The sequence below is a fragment of the Anopheles coluzzii genome, chromosome 2, assembly GCF_943734685.1.
Source record: "Anopheles coluzzii chromosome 2, AcolN3, whole genome shotgun sequence".
Lineage (NCBI taxonomy): Eukaryota > Metazoa > Arthropoda > Insecta > Diptera > Culicidae > Anopheles > Anopheles coluzzii.
Window position 1 is genome coordinate 13302802 of NC_064670.1, and position 25249 is coordinate 13328050.

Consider the following 25249-nt stretch of genomic DNA (forward strand, 5'->3'; position numbering starts at 1 on the left):
ATTCAAGCAACCTAATATTTAATTGATGGAATTTAAAATACAAAAAATGCTTTGCCAATGCTGGAGGTTTTAGTAGAGTGTAAAAAAGTTGGCGGGTCTGGTGGTAGAGTCGTCAACTCGTACGACTTAAAAATATATCTACTGTGCTGCTCTGCTTATTCATATTCATACTTGGCACTATGGAAAAAGTGATACGCAGCAAATGGCGAGTAAACAAAACATCTGCAAATGTCCGCCCAAAGGTGCAAAAAAGTCGGTAAGTGTAACTGTACAAAACATTGCATCCTCTGACATAGCTTCTATCAGCCAAGGGTTGAACCCACATTAATGTTGATATGTCCTTATTTCGTATCTGAACATATCCCATATGGGTGTGGTGAAGAACACCAGTCCAGCCACATCACAGGGCAGAAGCTACAGGAAAGAAACGGCAATCGCAAGCCTCGCATACTCACCGACCTTGCCCTCCTAGTTTTCCTAGGGTTGTGTATACATGTGCACGGGAGAAAATCAACATCGAAACCGAACCAATTCAACACCCGGGGAGCCGAAACCTCAATGTCCGCCGGTACCGGGCCCGGGATTCAATCGTTCAAACAAAACCCCAATCTTGAGCGTTCGGGTCTGCCGTTGGCCTTTGACTGTTTGACCGGAACACATTTCCCTTGCCCTTTTATCGGACAGTGCGGTTGGGCGAAGGGTTGGCCTGGCCAAAGAAGGTAAGAGCACGGATGAGTAAATTCATTCCCTTGCGTCCTTCCGCGCACCGTTGACCTTCTCCGGGCGGGGAAAGCCTCCAGCTGAAATGGTTCGTTTCATTTCGTCACCAATGAATTTGCCGCCCATTGGAAAACCCAAGTCAAGGGGTTGTTTCTTTTTCTTTCCCGGTAGCATTTGCTTTGGTTGCGGGTGGGCTCACTGCTGGATTAATCCATCTCACCCCTGGGGTTGCGCTAAACGGTGTGAGGGGATAGCTTTCCTATTTTCCCATCTCCCACCCAAAGGGGGTAAGCCACCCCCCTTGCGGTAAGCATACGGATCATGTTTTTCTTACGGATTGGAGATTCTGTTTGGACAGCGTTGTGAGTCAGGGTGATACTTTGGGCACACACAACGGTCGAGGTAACGATTAGTTTTCGGGTTTTGCCAGGAAACCCTGGGTTTGTCACAGGGCTGGGACAGGTGGGAAAGGGGAGACACAAAAATAACCAAACATTGTCAAACAGTGGATATGTTTGCATTCATTCGCATTGCTTTTTAAATAAACGATTGTTGGGCAGATTTGACCGATGCTTTGAGGTGCCGATGAAAACGATAGCTTCGGAAATGGACCAAGAGCAGTAGGGCCTGGGACCGATGGGAACAGATGATGGAATGAGATGAATGTACTTAATACACTAAAAAGCATTAGAATGTGAACGATGCTTCTGATGAATATGATGATCATTCATTTAGTGTCCTTTTTAATCTCACATACTTATGCATGTTTCAACTCATAAACTACACCATCATCATCATGTTGAACGTAAAAGCTTCAATGGCAAAATCCATATCGAGAAAAGCTAGTTACCTTATTGAGGTCGATTTAATGTTTAAAGCATTTAATGCTCACGCTTTCCCTGCCTGTTCATAATGGCCTACAGTCGACTGACTTTGCGCGCACATATAAAATAAACCCTCCGGCAAACATTCATCATGCGAGCAAATAATAAATAGCGAAACGAAAAGCAAACCACTTTCGCCCACACACTGCCAAACGTTGAAATTATCCACAGCGGCATGCGAAATGTGAATGAAATCGAATAAAAACGCTCCGAATGGAAGGAAAGGCGCGGCAAACTGCACTCTGCATTACGAACTATAATTCAATTTCGGGCCATCGGCCGTTCATTCCTGACGCCGAATTCTTCTGTGTGGATTTTTTTTCTCCCTTTTTTGTGAGTGAGTATCTGCTTCTCCTCCCCGGCTTGCACTCCCTATCCCAGTGACGGTTGATGCTGATGAAAATTGCAGCGACAATCATTTCAATCATCATACAATTTATTGAATCATTTTCCGGAAAGAAGGAATCCTTCCAATTATCCGTTCGCAAGCGGCTCGAGCGGTTCGAGCAATGCGGCCAACCGGTTTGCTGGCTGGCTGGATGAGGAGCGCAGATGAGCCCCGTAAAAAGGGGTAATACACAATACAAAATGGGTAAAAAATATTGTGCCTTTCTGTGGATGTCTGTGTGTGTGTGTGAGAGAGAGAGAGAAAGAGAAACTAGCGTTGGATGAAAGAAAGAGGAGCTTGTAGAACGGCACGGTATCAACGTTCAAGTGCCATCGTCAGTGGGAAATGGCATAAACGCGTCCGATGTATTGTTGATTGCGGGCTACGAACTCGGCGTAGAAGATGGAAGACTGTGTGTGTGTGTGTGCGAGCGTGTGAAACGTTGTGGTGTGAAAAGATGAGGAGGTATGAGGAAATCAATCAATGCCATCGAACACACACACACACGTTGGGTGCTGACGATGCTGAAGATGTTCCAAATTGCAATTCCGGGCTTCGTCTTGCCAAGAGACGCCAGCAGCAGCAGCAGCACCAACTGCTCGATTCTGCTGCTGTGGGCTGTTCGGACAAGTTTCTATTTTAAAATCGATTAACCCATAAAACACTTAATCCAATTGATTCCGGTTGTTTGCGCGGGACCTCTTCGCACACCATGGTAGATGCTGATGGCGTGCTGGCAAGACGGTCCTACCAGTGGACTACCAGCATGGGGGAGCCGCTGGGAACGATCTCTGGTGTTTTTCGAGCGCAGATAGCAAGGCTAAGGCAGTGCTCTGTGTGATGCATTTGTGACCAGTTGGCAAAGTGACGGGTTTCTGCATATCATACATGTAGAAATAGACTAGTCGCATTGAAAAGTGTGTTTTAACGCCTAAAGGTATACAATGTGATGCTTTTCTTTGCTTTAAATGGTTGAATGCATTTAATTTGCTCACAATTACATACATTTAGGCGCAATTCAAGTATTTATCCACAAATACAAAGCGGCAAACTGGTCCTTGTATAGAGCGGATAATTAAATGGTACAGTTTCACTCCATCTACATGCTTCGTCCAAGTGTACAGTTATACCAGACCACGGTCTAACAGGAACCATCATCCACCCGACTGTAAGTGTGACCGGAGGCGATGAACCATGACCAGATGATGATTGCGTGAAGAAGAAGACGAAGAATAAAAAATCATTCCCACAGTTAAGGCACCATTTCGTAGCGCACAAGAATGTCCGCCCGAGGTCACAATTTTCACATCACATCGAAACGGAGCGATTCGTTTTATTTTCTGCGTTTTTTGCACTTTTTCGCCTCCTCTTGCCCATCCAACAAGCGCACGGACACCTAAGCCGTGTTTACGGGGGTGGGCAGCAGCCACCAGCTTCCTTGTGCGTGCCTGTATCTTAAAAAAGAAATAGAAGCCTTACCACAAAATCCAAAAAACACATTATCGCATTTGATCCATTTAGGTGTTGATTTTGTTTCCATCCGTCTTCTTTTCCGCTTCTCACCTTCAGGCTACTATTTTTATCCCGATGTGTGAGTCTGTTTGTATGTGTGCGTGTGTATGTGTGTTTCCAGTGCCGAGCACAGCAAAGTGACAGCGTGATGGCAAGAAAGTTCATCCACCTTCCTGCCTGAGCTTTGCCACTTGGCCTGTGTTCTTTAAAATGTGGTCAAAATGTCAAACAAAATGGCCCGTTTCCCGTTCCCCTGCCGGCAAAACACGACACGGCGCTGGGAATTGAAAAATGTGTCCCATGACGATCATTGACAGTATGTGTGTGTGTGTATGTGTGTGTGTGAAGACGTACTAGGAAGCAGCACCCCGTGGAGGTCAGGTTTTGCTGCTAAAAGTCCCGAGCCGGGGCGCGTAGCGGATGCGAAATGTTTGACAATAAATCGATTAATTTTGCGAAGCGTAACGCCCGCGGCGGGATGCCAAGGCGCCCATTCGGGATTGTCAGTTTGCCGGACGTGGGAAAAATAGAAAGCGTTTTTCACGCCCTGCCGCACACCGATCCGCTTAGCAGTGGGGAAGCACAAACGGTGATGGCTTTAGCAGCGCACGATCCGCCGATTAAAGCGACTGATATGGTAGGGGAATGATGGGTTTAACTTTTTTTTCTTTACAAGAAATAATTCCTTGTTTTAGTAGCGCTAGATAACGGAAACACAATTGAGGGCGAAGAAAAACAAAATGTAGGTCACCGCCAGGATGTTCGTGATCCCATGATAAGCTCCCGGGGAGGGAGAAAAAATGTCTCAACATGCTCGAGTTGCAAAATAAAACCGCTTCCTTGCAGTGGACGCACGCCTCGGCACCCGGTACATATCACTTTTCAATAGCAATCTACTTAACAGCACGCTCCCCGACTGCACCGATGCACACCGACCAGAGAATGTACTCGGTGCGCCACAGCGCGGGCTCGGGTTTTCGGGGGTGCTTAAGTGGGCGACACTTGCTCGACAAACGACGCATGGATTTCGCAATATCGCACCATTGCGGATCAGCTTCCCGGGGCTGAGCGCTTTCACCGTTACCGATCGTCACTGTGCTCCTGTTGCCCGACGCTGTATTGCCTTCCCCATGCTCGACTGCTGCATGCATTCAGCAGTAGCAACAACAACAACAGCAACAACAAAAAGTGGCTGAATGCAATCATCAATGATTCTTCGGGGCAGTGTGTATGTTTGTGTGTGTGAAAACGAGCGTATCGTAAGGCCGTGAGGCGCCAGAACGATGGCTACGGGTCGTGACGAGCGTGTTGGTTGCCCTTTTTCTCTCCTTTTTTCTCTTGCTTCCCCCTTTTTATTGCATCGTACCAGGGTGGTCCTTACCAGGATGCACCAATTCGAATGCGTGCCAAGCGTGAGTAAATAATGAAGCAATAGACTATTTCTCGGCTGACTCCTGCCTTCTTCCGTCGCTCCGGGCGGGATTGACGATTGCAACCGTAACCCGGGGAGACGAAATTTGGGGACCCTAATGGGACACCGGCCTTTCGGTGTCTCTCTTGCTCGCACTTACGTCCCCTGGTAGAGAACGGGTAACGAACACACACACACGCGGTCGGTGCATTCGATACACGTTCTTTTCCCTTTGCGAAGGGAACGACGAAACCATGGCGCAACATAACAAATGGAAAGCTAACGGTTCTGGCATGTATGCAAATGCTTTCCACTCGCTGGGTGAATCTTCGCCCAGGGACTGAAGGACTGCGTGGGAAGCTGTGGGGTAGGGCCGGTAGACATTAATTGAGGGGACTTTTGTACGAACCGAGCGTGCTGGTACGGTATGGCCCCAAACCAGATGGTGTGTAATCGGGTCACTGATGTATGTGTGTGAATTGAAGAACCGAAGCACTGGTAAAAGGATACCCCATGCTCGGGGGACCCATTAGGCGAGCGTGTAGCCCGTGCCTGCGTGTTTGTGCTGCACTGGATCGTTTGCGGAATGCAAATGCCATCGTACATTGCAGCAACATTCGCAACACACTTCACAGTCCGTATGGTCTGAGAGGGAGGGGAAAGTTGGAGAAAAAGTGTGTGGGGGTCGAGAAAACGGAGATGGAACGGAGAGTGCTGGAAAAAGTAGGACGCAATGCTCACTTACAGAGTGATGAGCTGGGCGTTACGAGAAACAGGATATCAAAGAAGTGCAAGACATAACCGCCCGACCGACTGTGACTCCGAGGTCCGGCCAATGCGTCCTTAGTGCGGATTGAGGGTAACGAGTGTCACACTGACACACACACACACACACACACACACACACGGAGGACGGCTTCTTGTGGGTGCATCAAAAACCGTCACCACCGGAACCAGAAGATATCACATCACAAACGAACATTTGTACAGTAGATGGGGGAGATTTTTCCAAGGGTAGCCCTTGTAGTGCTGATACGGTTGCAGAACATTTGGAAAGCGGGCTTTCCCGAAGCTTGGATTGAAATGTTGGCTTATTTTGACAGCATCAGGTAGAGTGAATCATGTGAGTCCACGAGGACGAGCGGTGCGTGTAAGCAGAGAGTGCCAACATCGACTGGACTGGCGTCTGGGGGACATCGTTAGTAAAGCCGGTATCGTTTATCTTTCCGCCGGCTGCTACGCATACCCTGAAGTTTGATCTATTTCCTAGGAATCGTGTATCGCAGAACCCATCGTTTGTCTTTGGCGAGCGGGTGGTTTCATGTGGTTCGGTTCCGCTATGATTCATACACATTTCGTTGAAAAAGTTTGTATGAGCTATTCTCACAAAAAGGAACATTTAGCAACGGTAGCCTCAATTTTCGAAGTCGTTAATAGCTTTACAAATACCCAAAAAGTCTTTGTATCCCGCTGAATGTTGTAATGCGGATTGCATACTTTAGAGTGACGTTGCTTAGGACTCTAGTGATGCAATCCGTATTTGAATTACGCCTAAATATATGTAATTTGATTACCAAAGCGACTTTGCATGAAGGTGAAATAGAGAGGAGGTTTCTTTCTAGCATCTGGTTCGTTGTCATGTAGAGCATCAGTTTGACAACAGCTGTTAATGCTTGTCCACAAGCAGCAGCCGCAATGTAAAGAGGAAAATGCCGATTTATAAAGTGTAGTTGCAAAATACATGTTTTAGTACTAAACGAATCTTCATCAAGTGTAAACAATTTTTTATCATACTCATGTTCCAGCAACAGACTTCGCATTTGACAACTGCTGTCGATCCTTTTGATTATTAATTAAGACTTGAAAGCTATATGTCTTACACGACAACCCTCTATACTTGTATTGTACTTAGTTTCCTTTTTTATATCTTTCTAAAAACATCTTTTTACACACTTACGAAGCTGATAATAATCCATTATGCTTCTTTTAGTCAATCCGCAAACATTCAAACACCGCACCACACTGAAATCTGCGCCTTGATATACAACCACCTAATCAAGACACGTGGCCGGGTTCCTTGTATGGGTTCTATGGGTTGCATGTGTGTGTGTTTCTGTGTGGGTCTGTCTTCTAAGCTGAGCTTGCTGGCGTGCTGTTAAGTAATTACACAATATGCCCGCTTCCTTCCGACTTACGAACGCTCAAGATTTGGGTAAAGGTACACATATAATGTTACCAAAACGGGAATAGCATCGTTCTCTCTTTCACTAGCTGTAACGCTACTGCCGTTGTAACAGATCCATCTCCGGTTTGTGCTTGTGTGTGCTGCACGAGACACGAGCACTCCTCGTTTAAGACAAGCAAACATGCGCTCCATCTGCCCGTTCCTTTTCTCTACACACTGCAAACCCAAACCCAAAAACCATCACCCCTCCCATCCTCTTCCCCCGACATCCCTCCTCTTCATCAACCAAAACACTGACACAAATTCCTTGCCCAAACAAGACCCTTCAGAAGGATATTTTCTTAGGCAAAGGATAAAACGTTGTCACACAGCGCTAATGTTCACACATTCAACGCCCCATAGTCCCCTTCCCTTGATATCCCTTTGCCCCGACCACGTGGCTTCCCCGAACGTCACCAGACGCCCCCCGCCCCGCCCTTCGGAGAGTAAGTGCAGGCAGACACACACACAGCAGTTTATAAATCATCTTAGCCCGCGTGACGGAAAATTGCTTTGCCGCAACCGAATTCGGGTCTCGCGGCGTGCTGGTGTGTTCACGCTCCCTTCGCCTCAGCAGCGAGCCGGCCAAGGAAGGACCCGTGGGATTGTGTGGGAATGTTTGCGGGTTTCTGGCAAACATATTTCAATTTCATCATCCACATAATACGATTTCCACATCACCGAATACACACACACAGAGAAAACACAACCATCGTCACCACCGTCCGGGTTGGGAGGTGAACTTGATTCTGCGTTTCGTGCATTCCCCGAAAGCAAAATCGCATCGGTGGTACGCGTTCGAAGTAGCAAGCTGGAGTAGGCAGGCGCTGTTGCTTTACTTCCTCTACTATTGCTGCTTTGTTTAATGTTTTCCCTTTCCCAAGGACGACATCTCAACCTCGGCGAACTGTGAGCCTACAAATAAGGAGCGAGCAAAAAACCAAAACAAAAAAAAAAACCAGAGAGAAAAACAAACCACATCAGGTTTGTCCTTCGGGTGGATGGAATGCTGTACACTGAAACGGCATGGTGATACAATGGAAATGGAAGCATTTTCGTGGAAAAACGCCACAGGAACACACAAATTATCAGCTTCCGTGTGCGACCAAACGTAGCCGCCCCACCCGGCAGGGGGCGGGGATGGAAAGCAAATAGCCCCGCACCGATGGTTGGACTGCTTTCGGGCTGATTTCGGGCCTCCGCCCGGCGTGCTCCGCGTGTAAATAAACAGCGCTAGAAACGCGCGCGCACCATCCGGAGTTTTCGGTGGAAAACGCTTCGAAACGACACGAGAGGTTGGAATATTTCGATGACTAAGCGAAAACGTCGCTGTGAAGAAACAGTGCTGCCTCGCTGCCTGTCACCGTAAGCAGGGGAGGAAAAAGGTACCGGTAAAGATGGGGAGTGAAAGCGCCTAGCCTAGTATGCAAACCGCACACGGCAAAGGGCGACAGAAACTCTACGGTGCGCGTACACCGTGTATATGCAAAAGCACCGCGAGCGATCGAGCAATCGAAGCAAAATCAACATCCAGAAACCACCTCGAGCTTGAGGAGACAATATTTTGTAGTTTTTTTGTTATTTATTATTATTTAGCCTCCATTTTCCCAGCAACTCAGATTCGTTGGGGCGCAAGAGCTTTGCCAAGCGTAAGAAAATACAACCGCTTCTTGGGCAACTGGTGGTCGTGCTGATGGGGCCCGACGGATTGAAGCACCAATTTGGTTGCAATTCTCAAAGATAAACAACGGCCAGGCTTCGGGTCCACTTGTAGGTGGAGAGAGCTTTCGTGACAGCAACGGCAGGCTGCATTCGATTGTTTACGACGGTGTAGCACCGTTGCCCGTTAGCCGTGTAGCCCTTGGTTTCGTTCGCTCGGAAGTGCTGGGATCGATGCGATGGTTGATGTATTTGTCTTACCTTTCACAGTGGGCTTAGTGCGGAAATTGACGTTCAGGGGGCGGGACGGTAAGTAGGTCAACGGAAGTTCATAAACCGCTACGCTGAACGCGGGATCCAGCACGGTGCTGTGAGTCTGTAAGTGCATCGCACCGGATAGTGGTGACAGTTCACTTTAAATTGAACGTGAGCTATTTTCTAATTAAATAAATATCTGTTGCTTTGGTTTTAGTTTCTTTCAACTTTAACATTAATCCTTTAACTAAAACGAAGATATTGTAATGCAGAATGCATTGCTTGAGGAGTTTATCTGTAATATTGCATACATTTAGGCGCCTTTTTCCAGCCAATTCATTTACACAACACGATGCAGAATTTGCAATGAGAGCACAAATTGAATGATAGCTTATGCATCGCTATACTAAGCCGCACCTCGCCCGGACAATCCTAATGGTTTCATAGTGGCGAGTGATAATTTGATATAAAATTAATGATCAATTGTCGATCTCCTCCAGGGCCTAGCGGATACTACTCGAGTCTATCCGGTCGAAGCCTTCACTCCATTTGCAAGCTCGCTTCAGAACGCTTCAATCTCTTCCTGCACAGCTCGTTAAGATGCTGCAAACAAAAACCACTCCGCACAATGGACAGAAAGGTCAGCCGGTTGCCGTCCACCCTGCCGCCAACCACACTGCGAGTGAGAAACCGCGAAACGGAGAGTGAGACTGGCAGAGCAAAACCAGCCATGAGCCCGGCCCTTAGTGTGCCTGTGTGTCCCGGATCGGAGCGCAGCATCGAGCGTGTCATAACGCAATAAACGTTGGCGCTAACGACATTATGTAACGAACGATTATGCTCGTCCCCAGGCCCGCCGCGCCATGGGCGGCAATGTTAATGTGTGACGCTTAGCCGATGGGAGGAAACTCTCCTTGGTAATTTCCATTTCTGCACTCGCGTATAGGCTTCGGCCGTTTTTCACTGCTCCCACGCTACCCACGCCAACACTCACACGGACGCACACACATACGGTACACACAGACGGCGGGTACGATATGCTTTGTTTGGGGTGGTTTTAATGTCATAATTTGAATAATAAAATTCACCAACAATAACAATGCCAGCCTCTTTAACGAATGGCTTTCCGCTGCTGCTGTGTGGGCTTTTCAGCAATGCTTTCACACAAGCACCCAACATTCTCTTCCTTGTTGTGTGTGTGTGTGTTTGTGTGTGTGTTTGCCTATTTTAAAGGCAGATCTTCGCCGTTAAAGAGCTTCCGAGCGTCAACTTTTGAAACTAGAACTTTTCGTCGAAGGCGCTGCTGCGGTGGCAACCGAAACTTGAGCATGTTGTTAACGACGACCCGCAGCCTTCACAGGAGGTTAGGTTGCAGCCACCGGCGCTACACGAGGTTTGACACTTTTCGCACTCGCCCGCACACACACACACACCTCGACGACGACGACCAGGGCGCTCCCACGCGTAAATGAACCGTCGGATCGGCTCTGGGCCGAGTGGAAAGCTGTGAAGCCGTGGCACCCGTAACACAAAAGCCAACCGTGCACCGGTGGAGTCGGGGCTTAAGAATGTTAGACAGTCGCGCGATTCGGCGTCTCAAGCGAAAGCACCCCTTTTCCCCACTCCCTGGGCGGTTGCGTAACCCGGGCTTGCTGTTGGTTTGCTGTGCGGAACGAATTTTTGCCGGGGCACCGGCATCAAAACTTTGCGCCCTGGTGTCTGCAGCTGCTGTCGTTTCGAGACAAATTAAGATATTTGCAATGTTTTGCGGCCTTCGCCGAGTGGCGAGCGTCTTGCAAAGCGAATGGGTTGGAGCCGTGCCAACCGGTGGCGACCGAGATGGTTGCAGCGGCGCGGGGTCGCCAAATTACTTAGTTCATTTAACGGGGCTGCTGCTGCTGCCGTTTGCTGCAGGTCGCGTACGGCAAGTGTAAAGCAGTGGAAAAGAATAGTTTCAACAACATTTAACAAAATGCTGATAAATTGAAGAGCCGGAAGAGCACATTGTCTGGGCAGGGCCTCGCAGTACTGGGGTACTTGGGGAGGTGGTTGGGTTTTTGTGTGAAAAGTACGCCGCATTGCTGCTACAAATTAGCTTCATTTTCGCCCGGCCATGCGCCCTCCCCGTTTGACAAAGGGGGAAAGTGTTTCGCGATGGTAAAAAGTTGCACCCGCCCCACCCCTTTCCTGCTGACTTTCGCGCGAATGTGTGAGAAAGCTGGGCTGTGTGCTCTGCTCATATGTTGTATGTTTTGCACATGCTTTTATGCTTTTCATATGCGTCACAGACTTGCTCCGTCCGGGTAATTGGTTTCACGTGCTTTGCTTCGAGGGCCTGGAAAAAGTCAGCTTGAAGAATGTTTCAGCACAACACTTTGGCATCACTGATGAGAGCTGCTGAATAAAGCTGCTGCTCGTACTGTAAGAAAGAAGCCGGTGTAAGGCTGATAGTGTTGATGAAATGCTGCATCCTCTTCTTAAGGTTGCGTTTTGAGCATTGTTAAACTTCATGCCATTTAGCATCCCACCCAACGTTGCAGCTGTAAAATATACTAGTTGTCCTACTTCATGTTTTGCTGGCAGCCGTCATGGAAGTGCCACTTTAATCCAAACCGATTATATGTATAGCATACAAGTAGTCTCGTAGAGGTATACAATTGTTCGCAACTTTTAATAAATCACTAGCATTTTTTCTGGAGCATTTACTCATTACAATCCATTAATTTGAATGCAGCATGCATGTCTATTAGATCGGTGGCAGCGGAACGTGATATTTTCATCCCCGAATGAGTAACAAGAAGCATTAGCATTCCATGAAACTCATTAAAAGTAACAAAACTGTTGCATGTTTTAATGATGCCAGGATTCCGAGTGAAACCGTATACATAATTTGTGATGTATTAAAACCAGCGACAACGCTCATATGGATGAACGTAGTAATGTTGGTTTGATTGACTTGCATTTTTTAAATTATTTTTACGTCGATGAATTGCATACTAACGTGTATCTCATTTGGTTATTGTGATAATATATCCATGAATTGAACTGTGGTATTGTTCTGTCAATAAATGAATGTTTACAGTATCAAATTGAACTAAAAAGCAGTGAAAGAGTTGAGCTGGTTTTTTTTTCCTTTTAAGTCTATTTTCTGCTGAACAATGATTTCACACGTAAATACCACACATTCCCAAACTCTTGGTAAATTACCCGCAAATCGATGAAATATCATACCAGCGCTAAGCTCGGTAAACAAAGCAACCCTAAAAACCCATTTCAAACCACATGAAATGGGCCCCACCCAGGGCCATTCACTTAATGCAGTCTATTAATCAGCCTGCCTGTTAGGGATTGAAAATCCTACCACATCCTGCCCCGTTAAAAAGTGCGCTAAACAAACTGGCACACAACGGCGTCTGTGTATGGGCTGCATGCATTAGCATGATAATTAAGTTTCATTTCCGGTCACCTATTTACCGCGCCCCGCACCAACCGGTGGGAGTGTGTGTAAAATAGATGATTGCCAAATTAAATAACTGCTCCGTCCACCGACGCCGGACTGTGGCCCAGTGCGCTTTCGGCACAGCCCTAAGCTTGCAAACCCACTTTCCACAATTTTTGATCGATGCGTTCCAACCACATGCAGGGCACGGTGGCACCGGGGGATGCACCACCGATCGGTGGCTTTTTTAATGTGTGACCAGGGTTGCATTTGCCGGTGGTTAAAATTAGTGCACCAACTGCCATTAAGGGGCCGAGTGCGATAAATTTGCGGTTTGTTCACGCCGTGGTTTCCAAAAGCGCCCCGCAGTTGGGGTGAAGAAAACCGGGGAAAAAAAGGGGCACGACACCAAAGCGCAGACCACAGGCCCAAAGTAGGGAATCATTTGTCATGGCCCGGTTACACCGCTAACGATGGCGATGGCTCCGACCCGGTCCGTCCGTCTCCGAGGCGGGACATGGAATTTGGCAAAATTAGAGGTAAAAGTTAATGAAATATGATTACACACCGTGCGCGGTGCCGGTGTGCGAGATTAATTTCGCCCAGAAAACATGACCCCAGAAGAAAGCAGAAGGTCGAACCTCGGCTCGGCGGACCCTTTTTCTTGCGGCTCGTGTTCCCTGCGTCCCCATTCTTAAAAGGCTAACGAGTACGAATTTTGAGAGAGAAAGAGAGAGAGAGAGAGAGAGAGAGAGAGAGAGAGAGAGAGAGAGAGCGAGAGAGAGAGAGAGAGAGAGAGAAAGAGGGGATCGAATGAGATGATCCTTTTAACGAATATGCTCGCAACGTCCCAAAATAATACGACCCTCCGCGAAGCCACTGCGCGCCGATAGGAAAACAGATTTTACTACAAAGCCAAAGTGGTTTCTCGCAAGCACCAAAAAAAGGTAACCCAACAAAAAAAAGGAATAAAATTAGCTATCCCTTCAAGCCATAGCGAGCTTCCCATTTTTTTTTTTGCTACTCTCATTCGCTCACCGTTGCCTTATCACCTTCCGAGCTGCGTCATCATAAATCGAACGGTGGAAAGTGTGAAAAGGTATTAATTTTCGCTCACCGTAAGATGAAAGGGCACACCCTATTCCGGTGCGTCCCTTCCGGTGGTGAATTTTGTTGCTCAGGTCGGGAAAAGTCAGCTGCTGCGCTTTCCCTATGCTGCAGACAGTACAAGAAAAAGATAATGGATCACCCGATCTGCCGGTGTGTGTGTGTGTGACCGGGGGGATCGAAAGTAAGAAAGGATACTATATTTGTTTGCTTTCTTTAACCTCACTGCAATCTTGTACACGTTGAAGTGAGTGCCACAGAGTTAGAGAGAGAGAGAGAGAGAGAGATAGCAAAGCAAGTTGATTTTTTTTTGCAATAAGTCGCATCCCCAAACGAGCTGATCGCCGAGAGTTGCACCGTACACTGAAAACCACGCACGAGGCACGTGAACGCTTCGTCGGGGCATGTCGACACTGGCCTGTCCGCGTTTATCGGTCGGTGTTTGGTTGGCCAAGCGGTGAAAGGTTGAGATTTATGATGTTCAATTTATTATCGCTGCCGTGTTCGATACATTAAATCGTTCATTAATTATTCACGGATGGCCGTCCACAGCAGGGAGGAGGGAGGGGGCGGAGGGGAAGGGGAAGGAACGTGGGATGCATTATGAACAGCAGCACGGTTCGCCCGTGGAATGTTAAAAGCTGGCCGGCGAGCTGTTGCCGGTTTGCGGGGTTTGCGGCACCGTACAGGTAGCACACCCGTATTCAGTGCAACCTGTGTAGTGAGCCTTCTGGGAAGGTTAGCCAGTGAGAAAAATGATTACTTGTGCAGTGTGGGAGGAAACCAGCGAAACAGTATTTATATACACACATAAAAGGGGAAAAGATGAACAATATTTAAATTTGTTTAATGATGTTGAATGTTTTACACGCAAAACCCCTGCAGGGTTTTGGACCTTGCTCCACTCCTCCTGTAAAAACCCATCTCATAAAGTTGCACTCAGTAAATAGATGACTTGGTGAAGGTAAAGGTAAACTCATGAATCATGTTTGAGCTTCCAAATTGAAATCCGAACCCAGCGGTGTAGTATATTGCATAGCTTTAGGCGTAAAAAAAACGTCGTAGTAGCCATACCACGAAATGTACACCAATTGCATACTTTTCGGCACTTTCAGGACATAGCGGTGCGAGAAGTGCTTTAAAAAGATCGACGCACCAACGGCAGGTTAGCATGTACCCAGGTGTATATTAAATCTTTACTGCAGTCAATAAACCACAAATACAGCCACCAAAGTTGTTTGTTTTCAATTTCATCGCTCCCATCATAATAATTATTATGCAGCCTCACCGAGCTCGAAAATGAACTGCCGCTAAAGTGCCGCCCGGTTTAGCGCCGAACCAAAAACCCACCGTTCCATCCCCCACGCGCGAGTTCCGCCCGCCAGTAACGACGTGTTAAAGTTAAAGTATTAAAATATAAATATTCCCGACAGCACGACACGACCCCCGGCCCGGGCCGGGTGGCACTTTACTTAAATCGAAAAACAACATCGACCGCTTTACTATAATCGGCTGCAGGGGGGGTCTCGGCCTGGAAGTTCGAGAGGAATCTCAACCGCACGAACACACACTGAGACGCACACACACACGCCGACGCAGACACAAAATGGACACAAAACAAACGGTAGCCCCTTCGCTCGGTTCATCCGGTCGCTGTAAAGCGCTGAAGCCGGCAGAGAACGGGAGACAAAGCGCCACGAAAAGTGCCATACGCCAAGGACGATCATAATTTTCTATTTCTACGACCAGCGTTAGGACGACCCCGGCGCTTAGTGCTCTCTCTCTCTCTCTCCGTTGCGAAGGTTGTCCTACCGCATACCGACCGAGCTTCTGCGCGAGCTTCCGGGCGGGATGAAGAGTAACAACAGGGAACAGGGATCCCCATGGCTTAAGAGCTATCCTGGGCAAACAGGGGCAGCAAAAAGGAGGAAGCGGCTACCTCGCCGCCCAGGTTTGTCCGAAAACGCGCACGGGTAGTAATTTGATTTTTATTTCAGGCCCCATCAGCGTAAAGAGCCGGAAAGTGTCGTCCGGTTAACGTCGGTCGTCCGATCCGGGTGGGGGCGAGTTTTGCAGGCTGACATAAAAAAGTTTAATGGGAGAAAAACCCCTTTTTTGTCCTTCGCCCGCTCCCCGTCCCTTCGGCCAACAAACAACAACAAACTCGGCTGCTGTGGCTTGGCGCTGTTGTTATACAAAAACCAACCGCTCCGGATTAAATCTATCCAGCGGGGGAAGTGGAACGGGTCGGAGGAGCGGAAGGCTTAAGCCGGGAAGGACCCGGTTGGAGAAAGACGATTAAGGGGACCTTTTTGCCCTCGTGGCTCGAAATGCTTGCGGTGAATGTAAAAAAAGGGGACCGAAACGACGGTGCTTGGTGTCTCGTCTGCATCGAAGGACATCCTTTGCCGCTTTCGGGCTTGATTGCCGTTCTCGTGCGCAGCCCCGCTGGCACGGTCTCAGCTTATCTGCCTCCCTGGCACTAGGGGCGGGATGAATGGATCACAAAAAACATGGTTTGCAAAAATTTGCTCCATCACCTGACCCGGGCGACAAATAAATCACAAAATCATAAGCCATCGTAAGGGCCGTCCAGTCGTCCGGTGGAATCTTTAAACCATCTTCCCGCAAACGAATCGCTTTGCTCGCACCGTCGATAATCGGGGGTCAGCATGGTGGGGCGTAAGGGGACTATCGTTTTCGTGTCCTTGATTTGATGCCGTTTGTCATCATCGTTCGGAAGTGTGCCAGAGGTTTTTTGCTTCATTTCGGCTTCCGTTGCGCTGAGATTCGCTCATAATCAGTGTGGCAGAGGGGGAAAAAACGAGCAGGCCAATGGTGCAACGGATTCACGGCAAATCGCATGCCCAGGATTGTCCTTGTGGCACCGTTCCTCACTATATTGGAATGTGAAATGGTCACCGCATGAAAGTCTCCCCCCCCAAAGCGTACCCTCATAGCGATGAAGCGCCAGCCGTGGGGACAAAATTCCGGCAGCGAAACGCGCAGGAGGTGAAACCTTGCCCGAAAGTCTTTCCGCAGGATGCCGATAATAAAGATAAAAGATGAGGCCAGTCCAGTGGCTGGGAAGGGGTAGAAGCTATTGCAAGCAATAAACAGTAGAAGAGAGAGAGAGAGAGAGAGAGAGAGAGAGAGAGAGAGAGAGAGAGAAAACGCTGGAACGTGAAGAGAATTTCAACACCGCTATGTGTGTGTTTGTTCGGGCAGTGACGGCGCCTCAAGATCATGCCGTGCCGTTTGGTGACGCGGGAATGAATGGTGCAAACGGGGCGGCAAGCAACGAATGCGGAAGCAACGAATACTCCCCGAGCAGTGCTTAGCAGTGCTGAGGCTCTCGCCCAAGGAGCCCTTCTGGGACCGCTGGAGGATTGGGGCGGCTCGAGTGGCTTACCGAAGGGTGCACCAGGTGGGCCCGACGCGGAGCTCGTTGGGTAAACAGCTCTTGTTTTTAAAGCGTGCCCTAGATGCGCCCACTCTGGGCGCTGTGGGCAAACTGGGTAAAGCGAGTGGATAAATTGCGCTGGGTGGGAAAATAAACTCCCCACGTTTGCGCTACCATTTACTCGCAGGCCGCCGGATACAGGGGCCACCGTTTGGTGGCAGGTTTATTGGCGGGCGGCCGGGATGCGGGCCTTTAAAGATGATCCGTTTGCTGGATGTAATTTGTTCGAACGTAACTGCCGCGCAGGGTTTGCCATTTAAAGCTTTAACGTAGTGGCGTGTGCTAAACAAATGGTAACGCGTTTGATTGAACAAAGAATTTCTACACCCCAATCGCAACACATTTCAATCAAGTTTACTCTCTACTTATGATGCAAACAGAAAGAAACCTACTCTTTCCATTCCTTCACAAGGCCATATTGAAAGAACACCTTTTCGTGATAAATCAGGCCGAGCGAAGAAAAAGGGTTTCCTCGGTCCCTTTGTTGCCCCTCCAGCTGTCTCACCCACACAGAACAGAAGGCTGGATTTATTTTCCGCTCCACATGATGAAGATAAAGATTCGATTAACTTTCACCATCCGAGCGGCCCACCCCCCATTTGATTGGCATCCATCGATTACTGAGCGTTAATGGCATTGAGATGGGTTATAGCAGGGGGCCAAGCCGTTTTGGATGGATGCTTTCGGTAGAAATTTCAGCACCGGTGAAAAGTATTTTCTACTCCGGACTGGCTCAAGCCACCAGACAGAAGGGGGTTCGGACAACTCAATCACCGGCTACCCGGGGGAATGGGGCCAACCCTGACCGATTGCATTCGAGCCGGGTAAAGTGATTAGTGTGTCCCAAGTTTAATGCTGTTTGAAGCCTTTTTTTCATCCTCACCGAAGAAAGTTTTGCCTGTGAAACCTCACAAAGAAGTGCACTAAAAGCCCAGCAATGTACAAACGCCTTCATAAATGGTTCGATTGTTAAGCTAAAACCTTTGCCCTCCTATCCTTTAAAAGGAAGAAAACATATTTTTGAACGTTCTTCTCCACACTTCATTAAAACTTGTTTGCTCGATAGGGCTAATGTTTAATGGCGGGTTTTCGTGGAAATGTTTAGAAGATGTTGTGCTTAAGTTTCACTTTGCACTAAACTAAACTGCCCAAGAAAGGCCAGTGTGCAGCATGCAATTCAATGCTCCGCTCCATGACCCTTAGGCGACCATCTTAAGGTCGATTTTGAATTTGCGTGAAAGTAAAGGTGAGTTTGTTTATTTTTTGTGCTATATTTCGTTGACTATTGATCAGAATAAGGCGTACTGTACACCAAAAGATAAGATATTCAATTTCCCAACTATGTAGACTGTAAAGCATGTTGCAATAAGCAATTTTCTTGTGATTCCCCGCACGACCATTATTTTTGTCACCATGCACAAAGTAGGTACTCACAAGCAAATATATTTAATCCATTATTTCAATATTTTGTATAGTCTAAATCTAGTCTAGTTATGGGAATTGAATTTCCTTTCTTTTGGTGTACAATACAGGGTTTACCAGGTCAATAAACAAGTGTCCACGCGTTTATGAGTCTTTTTAGGCCGTCCACAAGGACAGAGGAGGCGTGGAAGGCCCAAACTGAGGTCGCGAGATGGCGTTGCGCCGTCCACCATTAATGCCGGGATAACGGATTGGCAGACGAAGGCACGAGACCGAATGAGCGATTTCGGACACTCCTGAGGCAGGCCAATACAGCAAAGTGGTTGTAGCGTTAGATAAGTAAATAAGTATTGTCATAAACATGTGATCAGTTCTTGTTGGAAGTTGACCTGGTAACCCTTGTAAACCATATTCTGATCAATATTTAATAAACTGCAATAAACTGCCAACAACACACAAATTTCTCGTTCAATTCCACTGGAGCTGTAATCCAGCCTTTAAGGAGAAGCATGGAGCAGACAATCATAACAAGTACGTAACCAGACCAGTGAGCTATTCACTCAAAACCCAATCCCCGCAAATTGTGTCATCTCCGGACCGCTCCGTTCCGTCCCATCTCGCGAGTGAGTTAAATTACGAAATGGAGCTTCGGTAAATTACAGTGCAGTACACATAAACCAACGAAAAGGCACCAAAAAAGAAAGAAAAGTGAAGTAATCAGTAGTTTTATATGTATCACCTCCGTTCGTTACTTACCCACTGCTTTATGAGTGCTTTGGTGTGTTTGTGTTGGTTTGTTGCTGCAGTTGTTGTTGTTGTGTTTTTTTCTGAAGAAGCTCGTTTACACTCAACGGTGTAGAAGGCAGGCAGGCGAGGGTGGGGGGGGAGGGTAACAAGTGATCGTGGGTCGAGGAGTGTGAAATTACATCTGGACGGACAGTGTGGTTGTGTGTGATGGAAACACGCGCGACGCTATCGTTGGCACTGGGTTTGAAAGTTTGATGTATCGAAACTCAACACCCAACACTTGACCCGCTGTTGCGCTGGATGTGCTGTCAAACCCCACTCGAACTACGCCCCTTGTGTTTTTATTTTCTCCTTCTCCTCTGTGTTTTATTGTTGCTCTGGTGCTGTTGTTGCTTTAATTTTATCTTTAGCACACTTTAAAGTAGCTCATCATCACCCACTCACGCTGTTGACAGGGACGGGATGGCGGGTGGGTTTGCGTGGTGCAGCCAGCTTTCGCAACAAACTCGTGCTGCGTCCGTGCAGAAAGAGTGAATAAAAAGGACGACACTGCGAACCGGGACCGGGACGACACACACTCACACAATGAAGCTAATCCATCAGCAGCGAGCCGAGGCACGAATCGGCCGTAAATTCTGCTGCTCACCGACCGATCACGATTGCGTGGCCGTGCCCCTGTCCGCCATGCTGCCACTACTGGTCCTCGGCACACAAAACCTCGGCACTCGACGAGAGTGTAATTTGAAGACGCAAGCAACGATGTTAACAATCACAAGGATTGCCCGTAAGCACTGTACAAGGGCACGGTACACCTTACACACGTACACAGCCACACACAGAGACAAACACACTCACAGACGTCGACACACCCAGTGGGGATGGCGGGTGGGGTTTCTGGAGGACTCACTTAAATTATGCACAAAACTGCATCGTCAGCAGCGGCCTCGTCGGTACCATCGTCTGCGCCATCAGTGGCACCATCAGTGCAATCATTTCCACTTTCCCCGACACAAACCAGCCCGAACCAGCTCAATCGTCGGGCAGAGAGGAACAGGGCCTATATCACCCCCAGTGGTGGTGGTACACACAGACGGCAACAATGTACGGGCACAACCGAGCGGCCGAACGGAAATTGTAATGGCAACGAACTGATGCGAAGCCACGTGGTCGCACTAAGATAATTCAAGCCCGTTCGTGTAAGTATTTTTCCTTCTTCGCTGCTTCACTTCCTTCTGCTTTGGCACCCTTCTTTGCACCGTCCACTACGCACCGTGCGTCTTACACCCACAGCGCACAGCTTTCACTCACACTGTAATCAAAAATGCACATCAATCGATAGAAACACCGCACAACGCACCAACGATTTGCAGCCATTGCGTACGCACCCACGTCCCCGGGAACAGGGGGAAAACGCTTACGCACCACCGAGACAGTCCGGGGCAGTATTAGCAGCACTGACTGTACGCGTAGCACACCACAAGCTTTCACCTCACCAGCGTTGTACCACAAGGGATTGGCGGGGGTCACGACGTCCAAAACCGTCCTCGTTCGCTTTCGGCCTGTACCGTACTGAACCGTACGATGCGAACCGTGGGAGCGTATCGGGCTGCTTTCTGCGGGCCGTGTCCTGTGCGTCCTGCTGGCCGTGCCGTTTGCTGCGGTGCTGCCGTGGCTGCGCGCGATTGCCTCGTGCTCTGCACGCTCTGCTTCGGCACTTCGGTGAACGAGAGCGCTCCGGAAGGATGATGCCGAGAGTATGTTTGTGTGTTTTTTGGTGCCAGTGCGCGCTCGTTCGAGAAGCTCGTTGCTGTACGAGCTCGGTACGCACTCCAGTCGAGGAAGCTGCGGCAGTGTGCTTCTAGAGCATCTGCCAAGCTGACCCCGGGAGAGGCTGCGTTCTCTTTGCGTGAGGAGCAAACTGGGGAACGTGGCAGTTTATCTCTTGAGAGGCGTCCTCATCTCGCGCTAATAGGCGTTCTATTCGTACGAAACGCACGCTTTTCGAGAGCTCTTCTGCTCTCTTAAGATAGATGATGCTCCTCGGTGGTGGAAGTGTTTCTCTCCTGCGCTTAAGGACGCGGGAACTCACTGCGCTGTGTGATGTTGCATTCGATGGGGAAGGTGTAGTACGTCGCGTTTGCTGCAGAAGTGAAGGATGGTTTGCATTGACAGGTGCCGGTGAATCAACAAGTGCTGGGATGCGACATGAATAATGTTAGATTTAAATAAAATTAAAAATTAGCATCTCAACGTACATTGGTGATGCTACAGCATTTAAATCTTGAAGATAAACGTCCAAAATAAAAATATGATTTTTTTAAAAAGAAATGCGTGCGCAAGGTAACACTGCAATGTCTGATGAACTGATTGTATTATCTTTTGAATCCTTTATTTATTGATTTGTTACATCATCAGCTATCTTTCGACATTTATTTATCATTTAACATTGAAGAGAGTATAAAAATCTCTTAACCGAAACACACACAAAAAGAAGCTGCGTTGCAGGACGATGCGACATCACGTTTCCAAAATACTCATCACGAACGAAACGGTGATTTCCTTCCCGTTTTCAAAACATGGCTTGCGCTACACGCCAACAGAGGGCGCGGTACTCCAGGCATGTCAAACTCTTGCTGGCAGTATGACAAAAGAAGTACGTCATATTTTGGTGAAAATAATAACACAGAGGTTAAAATAAAATAAAATAAAAATAAAAGCCGTCTCTACTGCGTTCTATGGATCGATGTTTGCGACCAAGAATAATGCGATCAACAATTCAGCAACCAAAAATTTTGCAATGAAGAATAATTCTAGGCGACCAAAAATTACGCCATCAAGAATTAAAAAAACTTTTTAAATTGGTGGAGTTAGATTGAGTTTTGCATCGACCTGTATATTACATTGAAAATGTTTTTTTTTTTCTTTTGATCTGATAAGGATTGTACATTAACGACTCGTTTTATTTTCCTTATATGAACTATAACTGTACTAAACATGAATTGGACATATACACGACGGGACATTACCTTTTGGGAAAAGAAAAACGTGATCGGCAAGTACTGTAAACAAACAATTTTATTAATCAGACATCTTATAACATTTATAACTTATTCCTTTCAATGACTTTAGTGACTTTTTATGTTTATTTTTGTAAGTGTTCAAGTGTAGCATTTCCTGTTTCAGGTATGACGCCAAGTACGGCAATTTGGATTTAGATTAACAACTTTTTTATCATGGACGTCACGATTCTACTTAATTTGTTTTATTGACATAAATATTGTAAACAACGTTTTCATATTATAAATGAAAATTGTTGTGTTTATTCTCACGAAACTCTTTCTGTGCACAGTTGTAGGATAATTTTTATTCAATTACCATACCCGGTTTGTAGGTCGTAGTTGAATATTCCATAAGAGGATTACCTCCATGAGTTCCACAAACCAGTATTTTGCCACTAAATAGTTCATCAGGTTAATTAATGCTCTCAATTCATAACGTTGGTAAAAATAGCTTCATGTATAGCTCCATATAAATACACGGTAAACACCTTTCCACTCAATCAGAACCAAAGCCCCACACCAGAATTCTTCCGAAGTGATTGCTTCTCGGCCCATTCACGGAGAGATGTTCATTTCTTTTCCCGAGAAAGCAGTAACAGTAACGCCACACGTCACCCGGTTTGCCCTCAATGCAAAATCCATTACGATTAATCAGCTCTGCAGTCTCGGGAGAGCCTCCTGCAGGAATCTGATTCATTCCGCTTTCACCCGAAACCTAGACACACCAATCATAAGGCCGGTGCGAATCGGTATGGCCCGTGATTGACAACGATAAGATGGTGTGCTGCGAACGGTGTTACCACACGGTATCTTCCACGTTTACGAAAAATCGCACTGCCGTTTGGTCGGCCTTTGCCTTTGCAATGATTGACACTGATGGATGGGTACGGCATTGTACGGAGGATTCTTTTGCTTCCTTCCGACTCTGGTATCTGTGATCTTTTCTTTTTTTTTCCTTCGCCCGAAAGCGACTGCTCCAAACTGCTAGGCGACCGACGACTCTGGAGCACTGCGAAAGGTCCTGCCGTCTTCTAGCTTTGCCCTTTTCGCTTTTCCCAAACTCCAGCCCTCCCCCCGCCTCATTCGGCCCAGCAAGCGCGCGCCAGGTGAAATGGTGTATTCGATCAATAAAATTAATTTGATGACTCGTCGCAATAACACGCATCATTATGGTGGTCCCGCCGATAAAGCAGATGATAGCCGGGGGAGAAGGTTCGGTTTGAGGTTTCGTGTCGATGGAGCGCCGCCGCTACCCGAAGCATGCGCCTCAACCCACAATGTGCCCTTTGTTGATCCGCTTGCGTCCGTTTGGCGAGAGCCTAATGGAAAAGTAAACATTGAAGCGCCTTATTAAGGAGGAGAATAAAATGAAATTAGTTCGTTGCGTTCCGGTTCGGCGAGCCAAACCTTTTGTCTTGGTGTCATGAAATTAATTCATTTTATGGTCAATTATTGATCCAATATTGGTGTCCGGTGTACAGGAAATTGGCTGAATGCAGCAGTGACTGAATCGGGGCGGACGGTACGGTTCCGTGCGCGACATTCGATGGAGTCATTAAGCGAAAAGGTTGTAATTAGTGGCCGGGAGGGACAGGAAGAGAAAAACGATTTCGAACATTAAACGATTAAAGTTAAAGCACAGACCCGTTGAAGCTGATTTGAGTTGAAGTCATGCAATTGTAAGTCCAGGGCTACTGACTTTCAGGCACAACTGGTAACATATCGGTGGTCAAACAAGACATTCGTTCTATTTCTAGGCATTCCATTGGTAGCCAGCTTCCAATGCATCATCTGTCAGCTGTGTTTGCAGACGGGAATTACAAACAAACTTCGTTTCGATTTCAGTTTGTTCTACCGCGCGGAAACAAAAAGACGCACCATTGCCTTTTGTCGTACCAGCATTTCCCACATCTTGGGCGGTTTGGTAATATATCAATTTTCTCTTCGAAATCACCGTTGTTTGCCAGCTGCCGTAGATATGCGTGTGTGTGTGTGTGTGGCTAATAATGTCTCTAGCGCCTATCATTCCCGATCAGCGATGAGAAGGGTCGTTCCGACGCGAACCGTTCTCCAACTTGTTGAATCGTTTGATTTCCCCGCACCACAGTAGGGGTTCTGCTCATTTTCACGAACTGTATTTTTGCATGCACAAATAGAGAGTGAGGGAAATTCCGCTCGAGAGCAGCAGAACGGCACAAAACAGCTCTTGCATTGCATTGCGCAACATGTGCGACGGTTGAGCGCCTTGCGAAACATTCCCTCGGGGGGGAAAGTTAGATCCTTTGCAACGCATAACGCACCGTAACGCAGCCGTAACGGCTTCCAGTGCTACAATGCAACATGCTCCAACCTTGTCGCACGTCACAGGACACACAGCCCGGCAGATTTGTATGCGTATATGTGTGTGTGTGTGAGCGTGTGCAATACAACACAGCCGAAGCCGGCCAGCACATTTCGTTCGGTACGCTTCGAGTGCGAGCCAAGCGGCGCCGGAACACCCGAAGCGAGCCGGAAAAAGCGCCGCGAAAAGTGCCCACTCGGTCCCGGCGGCGAACGTGTCCGACCGTGCTGTCAGTGGAAAATTTGTGCTTCGAATGGTAATTCCGTACCGTTTCGAGTGGTCTGCTCGCGTAGTTTTGCGTGTGCCTGCGCCGTGCTGTGCGTTCCGTGTTTCGTTTGGCCGCTTCGCAACGCGTACGTGAGGCGTGATTGTTGTTGTTGTGCTAGAGTGCGGTGTGGTTTTACCCGTGCCGGAAGTGTTGAACTGTCGGGTGGACCACCAGAGCAGGGTGGTGGTGGTGGGTGATTCGTAATTCGTTCGCTTGAATTTCATCCTCGTTCTGGGAGATCATGGCATGTGCCTGTGCCGGGTAAATAGCAGCATAACAACATAAAACAAATGCATAGTCGGCGCTACTGGCAAACATTGTAGAGTTGCGGCTTTTAGCGAACCAATGCA

General features: G+C 47.7%; 1 protein-coding gene across 1 annotated transcript in view; it reads right to left on the reverse strand.

Annotated features, from left to right (window-relative positions):
• The window catches only part of LOC120949792 (connectin-like), an 86906-nt gene extending 65857 nt beyond the window's left edge, over positions 1-21049 (reverse strand). The window contains exon 1 of the mRNA XM_040367305.2: positions 19241-21049. The gene's annotated coding sequence lies outside the window, so the exon portion shown is untranslated. The remainder of the gene's footprint in view (positions 1-19240) is intronic.
• Positions 21050-25249: the final 4200 nt, after the last annotated feature.